Source organism: Bufo gargarizans, chromosome 6 (assembly GCF_014858855.1).
Source record: "Bufo gargarizans isolate SCDJY-AF-19 chromosome 6, ASM1485885v1, whole genome shotgun sequence".
Classification (NCBI taxonomy): Eukaryota; Metazoa; Chordata; class Amphibia; order Anura; family Bufonidae; genus Bufo; species Bufo gargarizans.
The window spans coordinates 253,176,942-253,192,699 of record NC_058085.1 but is presented as its reverse complement, the minus strand read 5'-3'; the positions used below and the strand labels follow the sequence as shown (position 1 = coordinate 253,192,699).

The 15,758-nt window shown below is 45.2% G+C and overlaps 1 protein-coding gene across 2 annotated transcripts in view; it reads right to left on the bottom strand.

Annotated features, from left to right (window-relative positions):
• The window catches only part of LOC122941629 (gastrula zinc finger protein XlCGF57.1-like), a 40,488-nt gene extending 34,435 nt beyond the window's left edge, over positions 1-6,053 (bottom strand). The window contains exon 1 of one of the 2 annotated variants that reach the window (XM_044299020.1): positions 5,968-6,053. The gene's annotated coding sequence lies outside the window, so the exon portion shown is untranslated. The remainder of the gene's footprint in view (positions 1-5,967) is intronic. The other variant, XM_044299021.1, reaches the window with a different exon arrangement.
• Positions 6,054-15,758: the final 9,705 nt, after the last annotated feature.

The window sequence follows — 15,758 nt, the reverse complement described above, 5'->3', positions numbered from 1 at the left end:
GGGGGGCTTGGGGGGGAGGCGCACTGCGCCGTCAATGCTTAATACTAGGGGGGAGGGGGGGCGAACTGCGCCACCAATGTCTAATACTGGGGTTGGGGGGGGGGGGAGCACTGCGCCACTAATGAAGATTAAAGGGGTTGTCCAAGTTATATTTATTGATGACCTATCCCCAGGATAGGTCATCAATATCAGATCGGCAGGGGTCGGACACCCGATCAGCTGTCTGAATATCGGCCGATAATATCGGTAAATCCGATAATCGGTCGATCCCTAGTAGACAGGACACCAGAGTCTGCTCCTCCTGTAATATAATAACAGCCAGGACACCAGAGTCTGCTCCTCCTGTATTATAATAACAGACAGGACACCAGAGTCTGCTCCTCCTGTATTATAATAACAGATGGGACACCACAGTCTGCTCCTCCTGTATTATAATAACAGATGGGACACCACAGTCTGCTCCTCCTGTAGTATAATAACAGATGGGACACCACAGTCTGCTCCTCCTGTAGTATAATAACAGACAGGACACCAGAGTCTGCTCCTCCTGTATTATAATAACAGACAGGACACCAGAGTCTGCTCCTCCTGTATTATAACAGGACACCAGAGTCTGCTCCTCCTGTATTATAATAACAGACAGGACACCAGAGTCTGCTCCTCCTGTATTATAATAACAGACAGGACACCAGAGTCTGCTCCTCCTGTATTATAATAACAGACAGGACACCAGAGTCTGCTCCTCCTGTATTATAATAACAGACAGGACACCAGAGTCTGCTCGTCCTGTATTATAATAACAGACAGGACACCACAGTCTGCTCCTCCTGTAGTATAATAACAGACAGGACACCACAGTCTGCTCCTCCTGTAGTATAATAACAGACAGGACACCACAGTCTGCTCCTCCTGTATAATAACAGACAGGACACCAGAGTCTGCTCCTCCTGTAGTATAATAACAGACAGGACACCAGAGTCTGCTCCTCTTGTATTATAATAACAGACAGGACACCACAGTCTGCTCCTCCTGTATTATAATAACAGACAGGACACCAGAGTCTGCTCCTCCTGTATTATAATAACAGACAGGACACCAGAGTCTGCTCCTCCTGTATTATAATAACAGACAGGACACCAGAGTCTGCTCCTCCTGTATTATAATAACAGACAGGACACCAGAGTCTGCTCCTCCTGTATTATAATAACAGACAGGACACCAGAGTCTGCTCCTCCTGTATTATAATAACAGACAGGACACCAGAGTCTGCTCCTCCTGTATTATAATAACAGACAGGACACCACAGTCTGCTCCTCCTGTAGTATAATAACAGACAGGACACCACAGTCTGCTCCTCCTGTAGTATAATAACAGACAGGACACCACAGTCTGCTCCTCCTGTATAATAACAGACAGGACACCAGAGTCTGCTCCTCCTGTAGTATAATAACAGACAGGACACCAGAGTCTGCTCCTCTTGTATTATAATAACAGACAGGACACCACAGTCTGCTCCTCCTGTATTATAATAACAGACAGGACACCAGAGTCTGCTCCTCCTGTATTATAATAACAGACAGGACACCAGAGTCTGCTCCTCCTGTAGTATAATAACAGACAGGACACCAGAGTCTGCTCCTCCTGTAGTATAATAACAGACAGGACACCAGAGTCTGCTCCTCCTGTATTATAATAACAGACAGGACACCAGAGTCTGCTCTTCCTGTAGTATAATAACAGACAGGACACCAGAGTCTGCTCCTCCTGTATTATAATAACAGACAGGACACCACAGTCTGCTCCTCCTGTATTATAATAACAGACAGGACACCACAGTCTGCTCCTCCTGTATTATAATAACAGACAGGACACCACAGTCTGCTCCTCCTGTAGTATAATAACAGACAGGACACCAGAGTCTGCTCCTCCTGTAGTATAATAACAGACAGGACACCACAGTCTGCTCCTCCTGTATTATAATAACAGACAGGACACCAGAGTCTGCTCCTCCTGTAGTATAATAACAGACAGGACACCAGAGTCTGCTCCTCCTGTAGTATAATAACAGACAGGACACCACAGTCTGCTCCTCCTATAGTATAATAACAGACAGGACACCAGAGTCTGCTCCTCCTATAGTATAATAACAGACAGGACACCACAGTCTGCTCCTCCTATATTATAATAACAGACAGGACACCACAGTCTGCTCCTCCTGTAGTATAATAACAGACAGGACACCAGAGTCTGCTCCTCCTGTATTATAATAACAGACAGGACACCACAGTCTGCTCCTCCTGTAGTATAATAACAGACAGGACACCAGAGTCTGCTCCTCCTGTAGTATAATAACAGACAGGACACCACAGTCTGCTCCTCCTGTAGTATAATAACAGACAGGACACCACAGTCTGCTCCTCCTGTAGTATAATAACAGACAGGACACCAGAGTCTGCTCCTCCTGTATTATAATAACAGACAGGACACCAGAGTCTGCTCCTCCTGTATTATAACAGATATAATACAGGAGGAGCAGACTGTGGTGTCCTATCTGTTATAATACAGGAGGAGCAGACTCTGGTGTCCTGTCTGTTATTATAATACAGGAGGAGCAGACTGTGGTGTCCTAATAACAGACAGGACACCACAGTCTGCTCCTCCTGTAGTATAATAACAGACAGGACACCAGAGTCTGCTCCTCCTGTAGTATAATAACATACAGGACACCAGAGTCTGCTCCTCCTGTAGTATAATAACAGACAGGACACCACAGTCTGCTCCTCCTGTAGTATACTAATAGACAGGACACCAGAGTCTGCTCCTCCTGTATTATAATAACAGACAGGACACCAGAGTCTGCTCCTCCTGTATTATAATAACAGACAGGACACCAGAGTCTGCTTCTCCTGTAGTATAATAACAGACAGGACACCACAGTCTGCTCCTCCTGTATTATACTAACAGACAGGACACCACAGTCTGCTCCTCCTGTATTATACTAACAGACAGGACACCAGAGTCTGCTCCTCCTGTAGTATAATAACAGACAGGACACCAGAGTCTGCTCCTCCTGTATTATAATAACAGACAGGACACCAGAGTCTGCTCCTCCTGTATTATACTAACAGACAGGACACCAGAGTCTGCTCCTCCTGTATAATAACAGACAGGACACCAGAGTCTGCTCCTCCTGTAGTATAATAACAGACAGGACACCAGAGTCTGCTCCTCCTGTAGTATAATAACAGACAGGACACCAGAGTCTGCTCCTCCTGTAGTATAATAACAGACAGGACACCAGAGTCTGCTCCTCCTGTAGTATAATAACAGACAGGACACCAGAGTCTGCTCCTCCTGTATTATAATAACAGACAGGACACCACAGTCTGCTCCTCCTGTATTATAATAACAGACAGGACACCAGAGTCTGCTCCTCCTGTAGTATAATAACAGACAGGACACCAGAGTCTGCTCCTCCTGTAGTATAATAACAGACAGGACACCAGAGTCTGCTCCTCCTGTAGTATAATAACAGACAGGACACCAGAGTCTGCTCCTCCTGTATTATAATAACAGACAGGACACCACAGTCTGCTCCTCCTGTATTATAATAACAGACAGGACACCAGAGTCTGCTCCTCCTGTAGTATAATAACAGACAGGACACCAGAGTCTGCTCCTCCTGTAGTATAATAACAGACAGGACACCAGAGTCTGCTCCTCCTGTATTATAATAACAGACAGGACACCAGAGTCTGCTCCTCCTGTAGTATAATAACAGACAGGACACCACAGTCTGCTCCTCCTGTATTATAATAACAGACAGGACACCAGAGTCTGCTCCTCCTGTATTATAATAACAGACAGGACACCACAGTCTGCTCCTCCTGTATTATAATAACAGACAGGACACCAGAGTCTGCTCCTCCTGTATAATAACAGACAGGACACCACAGTCTGCTCCTCCTGTAGTATAATAACAGACAGGACACCACAGTCTGCTCCTCCTGTATTATACTAACAGACAGGACATCAGAGTCTGCTCCTCCTGTAGTATAATAACAGACAGGACACCACAGTCTGCTCCTCTTGTAGTATAATAACAGACAGGACACCAGAGTCTGCTCCTCCTGTAGTATAATAACAGACAGGACACCAGAGTCTGCTCCTCCTGTATTATAATAACAGACAGGACACCAGAGTCTGCTCCTCCTGTATTATAATAACAGACAGGACACCAGAGTCTGCTCCTCCTGTATTATAATAACAGACAGGACACCAGAGTCTGCTCCTCCTGTATTATAATAACAGACAGGACACCAGAGTCTGCTCCTCCTGTAGTATAATAACAGACAGGACACCACAGTCTGCTCCTCCTGTATTATAATAACAGACAGGACACCAGAGTCTGCTCCTCCTGTAGTATAATAACAGACAGGACACCAGAGTCTGCTCCTCCTGTATTATAATAACAGACAGGACACCAGAGTCTGCTCCTCTTGTAGTATAATAACAGACAGGACACCACAGTCTGCTTCTCCTGTATTATACTAACAGACAGGACACCAGAGTCTGCTCCTCCTGTAGTATAATAACAGACAGGACACCACAGTCTGCTCCTCTTGTAGTATAATAACAGACAGGACACCACAGTCTGCTCCTCCTGTATTATACTAACAGACAGGACACCAGAGTCTGCTCCTCTTGTAGTATAATAACAGACAGGACACCACAGTCTGCTCCTCCTGTATTATACTAACAGACAGGACACCAGAGTCTGCTCCTCCTGTATAATAACAGACAGGACACCACAGTCTGCTCCTCCTGTATTATAATAACAGACAGGACACCACAGTCTGCTCCTCCTGTATTATACTAACAGACAGGACACCAGAGTCTGCTCCTCCTGTATAATAACAGACAGGACACCACAGTCTGCTCCTCCTGTATTATAATAACAGACAGGACACCACAGTCTGCTCCTCCTGTATTATACTAACAGACAGGACACCAGAGTCTGCTCCTCCTGTAGTATAATAACAGACAGGACACCAGAGTCTGCTCCTCCTGTATAATAACAGACAGGACACCACAGTCTGCTCCTCCTGTAGTATAATAACAGACAGGACACCAGAGTCTGCTCCTCCTGTATTATAATAACAGACAGGACACCAGAGTCTGCTCCTCCTGTATTATAATAACAGACAGGACACCACAGTCTGCTCCTCCTTATTATAATAACAGACAGGACACCAGAGTCTGCTCCTCCTGTATTATAATAACAGACAGGACACCACAGTCTGCTCCTCCTGTAGTATAATAACAGACAGGACACCACAGTCTGCTCCTCCTGTATTATAATAACAGACAGGACACCAGAGTCTGCTCCTCCTGTATTATAATAACAGACAGGACACCAGAGTCTGCTCCTCCTGTATTATAATAACAGACAGGACACCAGAGTCTGCTCCTCCTGTATTATAATAACAGACAGGACACCAGAGTCTGCTCCTCCTGTATTATAATAACAGACAGGACACCACAGTCTGCTCCTCCTGTAGTATAATAACAGACAGGACACCACAGTCTGCTCCTCCTGTATTATAATAACAGACAGGACACCAGAGTCTGCTCCTCCTGTAGTATAATAACAGACAGGACACCAGAGTCTGCTCCTCCTGTAGTATAATAACAGACAGGACACCACAGTCTGCTCCTCCTGTACTATAATAACAGACAGGACACCACAGTCTGCTCCTCCTGTAGTATAATAACAGACAGGACACCAGAGTCTGCTCCTCCTGTATTATAATAACAGACAGGACACCACAGTCTGCTCCTCCTGTAGTATAATAACAGACAGGACACCACAGTCTGCTCCTCCTGTAGTATAATAACAGACAGGACACCACAGTCTGCTCCTCCTGTATTAGAATGGCACTAAAGGTTACAGATACAATAACTTACATGCCTCCACTCCTGTCTCTGTGTCTCCTATGCGTTTCCTATTACTGACTTTCCTCCCGACAGAAGTTACCAGCGCTTCCTGTCTGTGCGTTCCAAGCCTCCTTGTGATATTACTCTGATCATGTGATCCGTTTGCAGTGTTCTGATTTGTTCCATTACGAATCCCCTCTTGCTCTTTGGGATTTGTTCACATTTCTTTCCTAGACTGTTATAGTTGTACTTTCGGACTACAAGTCCCAGAATTTCCAGAAACACATAATGTAAGAGCAGATCAATAATTTACAGATTGCCACCTAACTGCTGACATTTAGTACACTTGTACTGTATCTGCTAAATGATGACAGCAATCTGAAGTAACACTTTCAGCCCTAGAGGATTTTTATTTTTATTTTTTTAAAGGCAAGAGCTTGTGGTGCAAGGAGGTGCAAGTTTGCTGCCCTTGTTGCACCAAAGGGCTAATTTGCATATCAGAATAGACATGATTTCTCTGCAACAGAGCCACAGATCTGAATGGGGTAGAAACGTTTGAATCAGCAGAATGTTAGGAATGTGGCAATGCTCTTTTTTAAAATAATGAGCTAATGGATTCCCTTTACCATGTAGCAATGGAGGATTATAATAAGGACGTTTTGGGTGACCGTGGCTGATGGGGGGGGCCATGGCTGCCCAAAATGCCCATAATTATCCCTGGACAAACATCTAAAGCTGCCAGTCGTTCTCATCGGACACCGACCACAAGGCCTGAAGCCTATGAGGCCATAGAGAGGCACAGACTAGTGTTGGGTGAGCATGCTCGGCCAAACACTAATTTTACTCGAGCATCGAGATGCTTGGCACCTTGTGGTGTTCGGCCGAATACCGCGTGTGCCAATAAACGTGCAGGTAAGTACTGCAATTCACTGTAATGCCGTAGGTATGTTGGCTACTGGCATTACAGTGATTCGCTGGCCGAAACGCCTCATCGGCTGCTATATAGCACCCGATGACGCGTGTTCAGCTCAGTCTTAGGGAGAGCTGAAGGGATAGTGTAGGGAGTGAAATAGGAATATTTTAGCTTTTATACTTGTTATAGACCTTTTAAGGACTATTGTGTGCGGCAGCAATATATATTTTTAGCGCAACCTGCACTAAATTGCTAAAACTTGTTAGAGACCCAAAAGTCCTTTTAAGGACTATTGTGTGTGGCAGCCAGTGGCAGATCCAGAGCCTGGTCTCGGGAGGGGCACTTCCCCGGGTAATAGGAGATTATGGGGCCCCTGTGTCCCAGCTCACCCTCAAGCCACACCCACACACAGCCCCACCCATATATCACGCCCATACCTTTTACATCCAGTGACGTCTTCTTTGATGTAGATGTTCTCTTTCTTCATCTCCATTCAGACCAGACCACCATGATGATTTTGGAACCATCTTTCATCTCTGCAGAGTTTGACAGACAGACAGACATCTTAGTTTCCTACTTTTCCTCCCACCTTCTCAACATCCCATCATGTCCCCCCAATACTGAGACACTGCCCCCCAAAATTATACTGTAGAAACAGATAAACCCCCTGAAAATACTAGTTACACACAGATAACGCCCCCTTCAATAATTACTGGAACACAATGCTCTAAAAAAATAACTGCATCCAGCAAATAGTGCCCCTGACACTAATAGTGTAACCATAATGTCCCCCAAAAATAACTGTGCTAAGCTGATACTGTAATAGTGCTAAGTAATACAGTAATAGTGCTCCCCAAAATCCCAACAATAGTAATAATTCTGTGCCAGAGTGCACCTAGTAGTAATAGTGCTCCTACAGTGCCCCCATCAGTTATTGTGTCCCAGAAGTAATAATGCTCCCATAGTCCCCCAGTTGTAATAAAGCCCCCTAATAATGTGCACCAGTACAAAAAATGCTCCATTGTGTGGCAGTAAAAAAAAACAAAAAAAAAACTCCTCTTAGTCTGCTGGTGACAGTGACATTGACATCCAAAATATCAATGACATTCAGTGTAATGTTTTTGCTGTTGGTGGCAGCGACATTACCTGGCCATATCTCCTGTATAACATTAGCGCATCCAAAATATCAGTGACATTCAGTCAAATTTTTTTCGCCGCTGGTGACAGTGACCAGGGCTTTTTTTCTCCGGGGCGCTCCGCCAGAAAAAAAGGCCTGACAGTGACATTATCTGCGCTATATCTCCTGTGTAACGTGTGCGCAGCCTAAAAATATCTGACATTCAATGTACTTTTTCCGTAGACGGTGTCCACTGCGGACAGTTACATTACCTGCACTACATCTCATGTATAATGTTTGCGTATCTGAAATATCAATGACATTCAGTCACATTTTGTTGATGCTGATGGCAGTGACATTACCTGCACTACATCTCCTATATAACATTTGCCCATCCTAAATATCAGTGACATTAATTCAGTGTAATTTTTTATTAGCCGCTGGTGACAGTGACATTAATTGCGCTATACCTCCTGTATAACGTTTTTGCATCCTAAATATCAGTGACATTCATTCAGTGTAATTTTTTATAAGCCGGTGGTGACAGCGACAATACTTGCGCTATACCTCCTTGTGAGGAATATGGATTAATATTTACAGTCGTGGCCAAAAGTTTTGAGAATTACATAAATATTGGATATTGGAAAAGTTGCTGCTTAAGTTTTTATAATAGCAATTTGCATACACACCAGAATGTTATAAAGAGTGATCAGATGAATTGCATAGTCCTTCTTTGCCATGAAAATTTACTTAATCCCCAAAAAAAACTTTCCACTGCATTTCATTGCTGTCATTAAAGGACCTGCTGAGATCATTTCAGTAATCGTCTTGTTAACGCAGGTGAGAACGTTGATGAGCAAAAGGCTGGAGATCATTATATTAGGCTGATTGGGTTAAAATGGCAGACTTGACCTGTTAAAAGGAGGGTGATGCTTGAAATCATTGTTCTTCCATTGTTAACCATGGTGACCTGCAAAGAAAACGCGTGCAGTTATCACTGCGTTGCATAAAAATGGCTTCACAGGCAAGGATATTGTGGCTACTAAGATTGCACCTCAATCAACAATTTATAGGATCATCAAGAACTTCAAGGAAAGAGGTTCAATTCTTGTTAAGAAGGCTTCAGGGCGTCTAAGAAAGTCCAGCAAGCGCCAGGATCATCTCCTAAAGAGGATTCCGCTGCGGGATCGGAGTGCCACCAGTGCAGAGCTTGCTCAAGAATGGCAGCAGTCAGGTGTGAGCGCATCTGCACGCAGAGTGAGGCGAAGACTTCTGGAAGATGGCCTGGTGTCAAGAAGGGCAGCAAAAAAGCCACTTCTCTCCAAAAAAAACCCACCAGGGACAGATTGATCTTCTGCAGAAAATATGGTGAATGGACTGCTGAGGACTGGGGCAAAGTCATATTCTCCGATGAAGACTCTTTCCGTTTGTTTGGGGCATCAGGAAAAAGGCTTGTCCGGAGAAGAAATGGTGAGCGCTACCATCAGTCCTGTGTCATGCCAACAGTAAAGCATCCTGAGACCATTCATGTGTGGGGTTGCTTCTCATCGAAGGGAGTGGGCTCACTCACAATTTTGCCCCAAAACACAGCCATAAATAAAGAATGGTACCAAAACACCCTCCAACAGCAACTTCTTCCAACAATCCAAAAAGAGTTTGGTGAAGAACAATGCATTTTCCAGCACGATCGAGAAAAGTGCCATAAGGCAAAAGTGATAACTAAGTGGCTCGGGGACCAAAACGTTTGACATTTTGGATCCATGGCCTGGAAACTCCCCAGATCTTAATCCCATTGAGAACATGTGGTCAATCCTCAAGAGGCGGGTAGACAAACAAAAACCCACTAATTCTGACAAACTCCAAGAAGTGATTATGAAAGAATAGGTTGCTATCAGTCAGGAATTGGCCCAGAAGTTGATTGAGAGCATGCCCAGTCGAATTGCAGAGGTCCTGAAAAAGAAGGGCCAATACTGTAAATACTGACTCTATGCATAATTGTCATGTAATTGTCGATAAAAGCCTTTGAAACGTATGAAGTGCGTGTAATTATGTTTCACTACATCACAGAAACAACTGAAACAAAGATCTAAAAGCAGTTTACCAGCAAATTTTGTGAAAACTAATATTTGTGTAATTCTCAAAACTTTTGGCCACCACTGTACTGTCAGCCATGTCCTCACACCCACCATTTGCTGAAAGAATCCAGAGGAAATCAAGCTCCACAGGGATACCCTGCTTCAAAGCCGAAGCCAGTTAGTAGAAAACTCCTAGCAAGCCACCTTTTGTTACATTTCACACCTCCAGTCAGACAGCACGGATCCTGCAGGAAAAACCCCCAGCAGAAGGTATCAGCCCTTGCCAGGATCAATGCTACCTCCCAGACATGTTGGCACCTACATTTCATAAGTAATTATGAATCGCCCGGCAATCGCAGGCGCAAACCGGATACATATTTGTGTCCCGGTGGCCACGATGAACGTACCTATATTCTTGGTTTGATAGGGGGAATGCCAGGGAAGGGAGATATACATATCTCCCCACAGAAACCAACTAACGGTATGATGTTTGGAATCTAGTTGTAGCCGGAACCGAGGCGGATCTGTTGGTCCCAAAGGCCGGGAGGGGAGGGGCCGGCTACAGGTTAAAAGGCTTGTGCCGAGGACTTCCGGTTCCGGCGCTTGTGATGCGGGCGGCAGCGTGAGGGAGCTCCGGTGACCTCTCACAAATAACTATACCCCGCTCGTTATAAATCGGCAGGAGGGGACTGAGACGGGAGCGTCCTGGCCCCTGAACATCCAGAGTCCATAAGTATATGGACCGCTACTTGTTGCGGAGCGGCAAACGGAGGATCTCTAAAGGACGGGGCAGAGTCATGGAGGACACGCTCGGCAAGATGGCGGACTCGCGCCCTTCTCCATCTCCACTGACGCAATACTGCTGGAGGGGGGTAAGATCGAAGAACAGGTTGATCAGCCGAATACCTCAGTGGACATTGATTATAGAAGATTGGCTATAGAGGTGGCCAGGCATTTAGCCCCTGATATCAGAGAGACGCTCACTATAACTCTGTCTGCCTCGTTGCAGCAATTGCATGAGGCGGTCTCCCAGCATGACACGAGACTGGAGGAGCTTGAGCAGAGATTGTCCAGAGCTGAGAATGAAACGGCTGCTTCTGCTCAAAAAGTAAATGAACTTTCAAAACAGAACATGATTTTGTACGATCGGGTAGAGGACCTGGAAAACCGGTCCAGAAGAAGTAACCTGAGATTGGTGGGGCTTCCTGAAAAATTCAAGCCACAGAACCTGATGGATATCTGTGAGAAAGAGTTACCAAAGGCCCTGGGACTAGAGGGGCGTTGTAAGGTGGAAAGGGCCCACAGAATTGGCCCGGTAATAGAGGAACAGCAGGATCAGACGGGTTCGTCTAGAGGCCTGGGCCCCAAGCCTCGTCAGGTCATTATGAAATATCTGGACTATTGTGACAAGGAAGCCCTGTTGAAAGCGTACAGAGCTAAGAAAGGCCCACTAAAGTTGTTGGGGCACTCTGTATAACTTTTTGGTGACTACTCTGCAGCTGTGGCTAGGAAAAGGAGGGAGTTTAGCCACGTTTGCACCCTACTACATCAAAAGGGACGCAGGTTTCAACTGCAATACCCCGCAAAGTTAAAGGTGCTACATTCTAATGGATCCAGCACGATCCACCATGAGGCGGCGGCAGCTGAAGAGTGGATCAAATCCGTGCAGACTTTGGGGGAGACAGTGACAGAAGACAGGAGGGGAGGAAGAAGCTCATCCAGAATGGAGAACCCGAGTGATCTGGAACGGAGAAGAGAGAGAGAAAGAGAGTATCCAGAGCCTGGGGCTAGGAGGCGGAGATCTTCGGACCGGAGAGAGGATTCCTACCCTAGGAGATGACTTTTGTCCCTGGTCATATCACTGGGGGACGGATAAGTTCTTCCAAAGTACCTGTGGGACTGGTATATTTACTGGTTTGTGATGGTGGTATTGAGTTGATACAGCATCTATGTTGGGGAGGACTTCAGTTCAGCCCGCCAAGTTATGTTCTTATTGTATGCTAATTGTAATGCCAATGACATATTATGCGTGGGGAGGATGACAACAGTAGCAGATGTGATTGTCGCGGGTGGATGTCTAACATATTTAATAGTGAGTCCTCACTTGGATAAAGCAGGAGTATTTTCCTAATTATCATAGTGAGAGGGACCCGCAACCCAGAAAAAAAGGGAAGTTACTAGAGAAGTTAAAGGGGTTGTGATTGGAGGAGGAAGGAGGTAGAGTCGCTAAAAGTTAGTGCCAGTGGCACAAAAGTTGTAGGTAATCTAACAATTATCTTTTGTTCGCTTGTTTTGCAAGGGACCTCTCTGAGCGCTTTCGGTGAGTGACGTGGACCCCTGGCTCGGTAGGTGTGATAGTATATATATTCATAAGTAGAGGAGGGACAAAACCCCAAAACAAAAAAAAAAGAAAACAGAACAAAAAATAAAGGGTGAAAAAAAGCATTGGTGGCAGATATGAAAGTGATAACTTGGAATGTCAAAGGTTTGAAATCGCCTCATAAAAGGTGGATGGTTCTTCGGCACCTTAAAAAACTTAATCCGGATGTGGTTTTCCTACAAGAGACCCATCTTGAGGCGCAGGATTTCGATAGAATGAAGAAGCTATGGGTAGGCAGAGTTATTGGGTCCCCGTCACTCAACCGGAAAGCTGGGGTAATGACGCTTATCAATAAGCAATTGAACTGCCAGGTTATAGCACAGACCAATGATTCTCAGGGGAGATGGGTGCATACTGTAGTACAAGTGCAGAATACACAATATAGCATGTACAATGTTTACTGTCCTAACACGGGAAATCCGGTCTTTCTAAGAGACCTAGAATTGAGACTGCTAGAGGATTCGTGCGTAAATAAGATAGTTGGAGGCGATTTTAATGCGGTTCTGAGTGGTGTGGTAGATAGGAGAAGAATTGACGGAAGGGTAGGGGGGGAGGCCTCGCAAGACAAGGCACTGCAGCAGTTATTGGTGGGTGGTGGACTGGTAGATGTCTGGCGTCAAACCCATCCGGATGATAGCAGTTTTACCTTCTACTCTCACCCCCAGAATGCTTGGTCTCGTATAGACTATTTATTAGTGACCCCCAATTTAGTGCATAGAGTAGAACTGTCGGATATAGGAGACTTGGTAATCTCTGATCATGCGCCGGTGACCCTAGTGGTGAGGGACGATTTCCCTAGAGGCCCCGATTTCATATGGAGATTTCCCTCACAACTGTGCACGAGGGAAGAGTTCGTGGAAAAATTGTCTATCTGGTGGGAGGAATACAAAACAGATAATGAGAACCACATTGACACACCAAACCTTTTTTGGAACGCTTCTAAAGCGGTGTTGAGAGGCAGAATCATGGGATACCTGGCAGGTCTTAAAAAAAAGGCTCAAGCACAGCTGGAACAGGCAAGCCAAAAAGTTAGGGCAACTTATGCCGAGTTTAAACAGGACCCCACGGAGTCAAATAGGAAAAAGTGGTCAGAGGAACGCCAAGGTTTTGAGCAGTGTATTAAGGAGAACTGCTACGTAGCTCTGAGTTTGAGGCTAGGATGTTCAAGTATGGTAACAAGTCAGGGAGGCTTCTAGCCAATCTGGCGAAGGGACTGAGACAACCGCAGTACATAAATAGCTTGAAAAACTCCGTAGGGACAACGGTCCATGATCCTGCAAAGATTAACTCCATTTTGGGAGATTATTATGAAAAGCTGTATAAAGATGGGGAGAATGCTAACTTGAGTGACACCCTTCTTGACAAAATTAGACTACCTAAGATGACCGAGGAACAACGACTTATTTTAAATGCGGAGGTCACGGTGACAGAGTTGCAGGGCGTGATCAAAGGGTTAGGAAACTCTAAGGCTCCTGGACTGGACGGTTATACAGGAGAGTACTACAAAGCTTTGTGTACTCAGTTTTCACCGGTGTTGGTGGACGTTTACAATGGCATGTTTAGGGGTGAACCGACCCTGGATGGAACTAGCCTCTCCTATATTAAATTGATACCCAAGCCTGAGAGAGACCCATTATTGCCGGGCTCTTATAGACCCATCTCCCTGATAAATGTGGATGCAAAGATTCTGTCCAAAATTATTGCAGATCGTTTGGCTAAAATTATGCCATCATTAATAGGACAGGAGCAGGTGGGTTTCATCCAGGGTCGAGCTGCGGTGACAAATATTAGGACAGTACTTACTGTTATGGACAGGGTGCAGCATGATCCAGAGAAGGGGGAGTCACCAACCATGCTCACATTAGATGCTGAGAAAGCGTTTGACAATGTTCGGTGGGCATGGCTGGAGGCGGTCCTAGATAAAATGGAGATCACAGGGGCTTTTAGGGGAGTCTTGTCGCAGATGTATCATAGACCGCAGGCAAGGGTATATACGCAGGGTCACCTGTCCAAACCATTCGACTTACAAAAGGGGACTAGACAGGGTTGCCCTTTGTCCCCATTATTATTTAATTTGGCATTAGAACCACTGGCTAGGGAATTATGCAGGTCTAACTTATTTGAGGGGATTAAGGTGGGCAAGGCGCAAGTGAAAGCGGCATTATTTGCTGATGATATAATTTTATTTATGTCAAAGCCACAGGGACAAATTGAAAACATCTTTGAGGCATTGGAGAGGTTCGGGAGGTATTCCGGATACAAAGTTAATATGTCAAAATGTGAACTTTTACCAATAGGCCAGAACAATAAGCTTGGGGCGGACGGGAACAAGGGCATAGTGGGTTCCTTAATAAAATCCCAAATCAAATACCTAGGTATAAAAATTGGACGGACACCGCACTCCATTTATCAGCTAAACTATCCACCTTTGCTCAACAAAATTAAGGACGACCTAGTCAGATGGCAGAAGTTACCGCTGTCGTTAATGGGGAGGTGTCATTTAATTAAAATGCTAGCAGTGTCTAAACTGATGTATCCACTCCAAACCATACCAGTGCTTCTGAGACATGCAGATGTGAGGAGTTTGGAGGGATGTTTTATAAAATTCATTTGGAATGGTAAAAAAGCCAAGGGTATCGTTGAGGAAGCTGAAATTGCGAAGGGAGATCGGAGAGCTAAGTGTTCCTGACGTTAGGGGCTACAATTTAGCTTGTCTGAGTAGGCACCTGATAGATTGGTTTATTGAGACTTCCCACTACTCTAATCTGAGGTTGGAAAAGCAGCTAGCGACGCCCTGGGATTTAAAGGCTTTAGTGCATACCAAATTATCTCAACTCCCACGCTTAGCTAGGTGTTCGCTAATATTACGAGATTCCATTGTAACATGGAAGAACCTCAGAAAGATATATAGACTGCCATGTCAGATCTCGAAACACCTTCCTTTGTGCAATAATCCAGCTTTTCTTCCAGGGCAGTCGGAGCGGTCGTTGCGGGAGTGTAAAATCAAGGGCTTGAAGACAGTAGGGGATTTGTTCCATACTCAGGAGAACAGATGGGCGACTCTACGAGAACTAACGGATAGGTGGGGGCTGACGGGATCTGATTTGTTCCCATATCTGCAGGTCAGGCACTATTGTAAGAGTCTAGCTACTAACATGGCTGGTGAATGGGTTCAGAATAAATTTGACACACTCATTATCTCTGGCAACAGACAATCCATATCGCTCCTATACGGTAGTCTGAGATGCCATTGGGAGGATTCTTTCTCTCAGGGATTGTTCGGGAGATGGGGGAACAAATTAGGCCTGGAGGTGGTTTACCCAATGGTGAGAAACG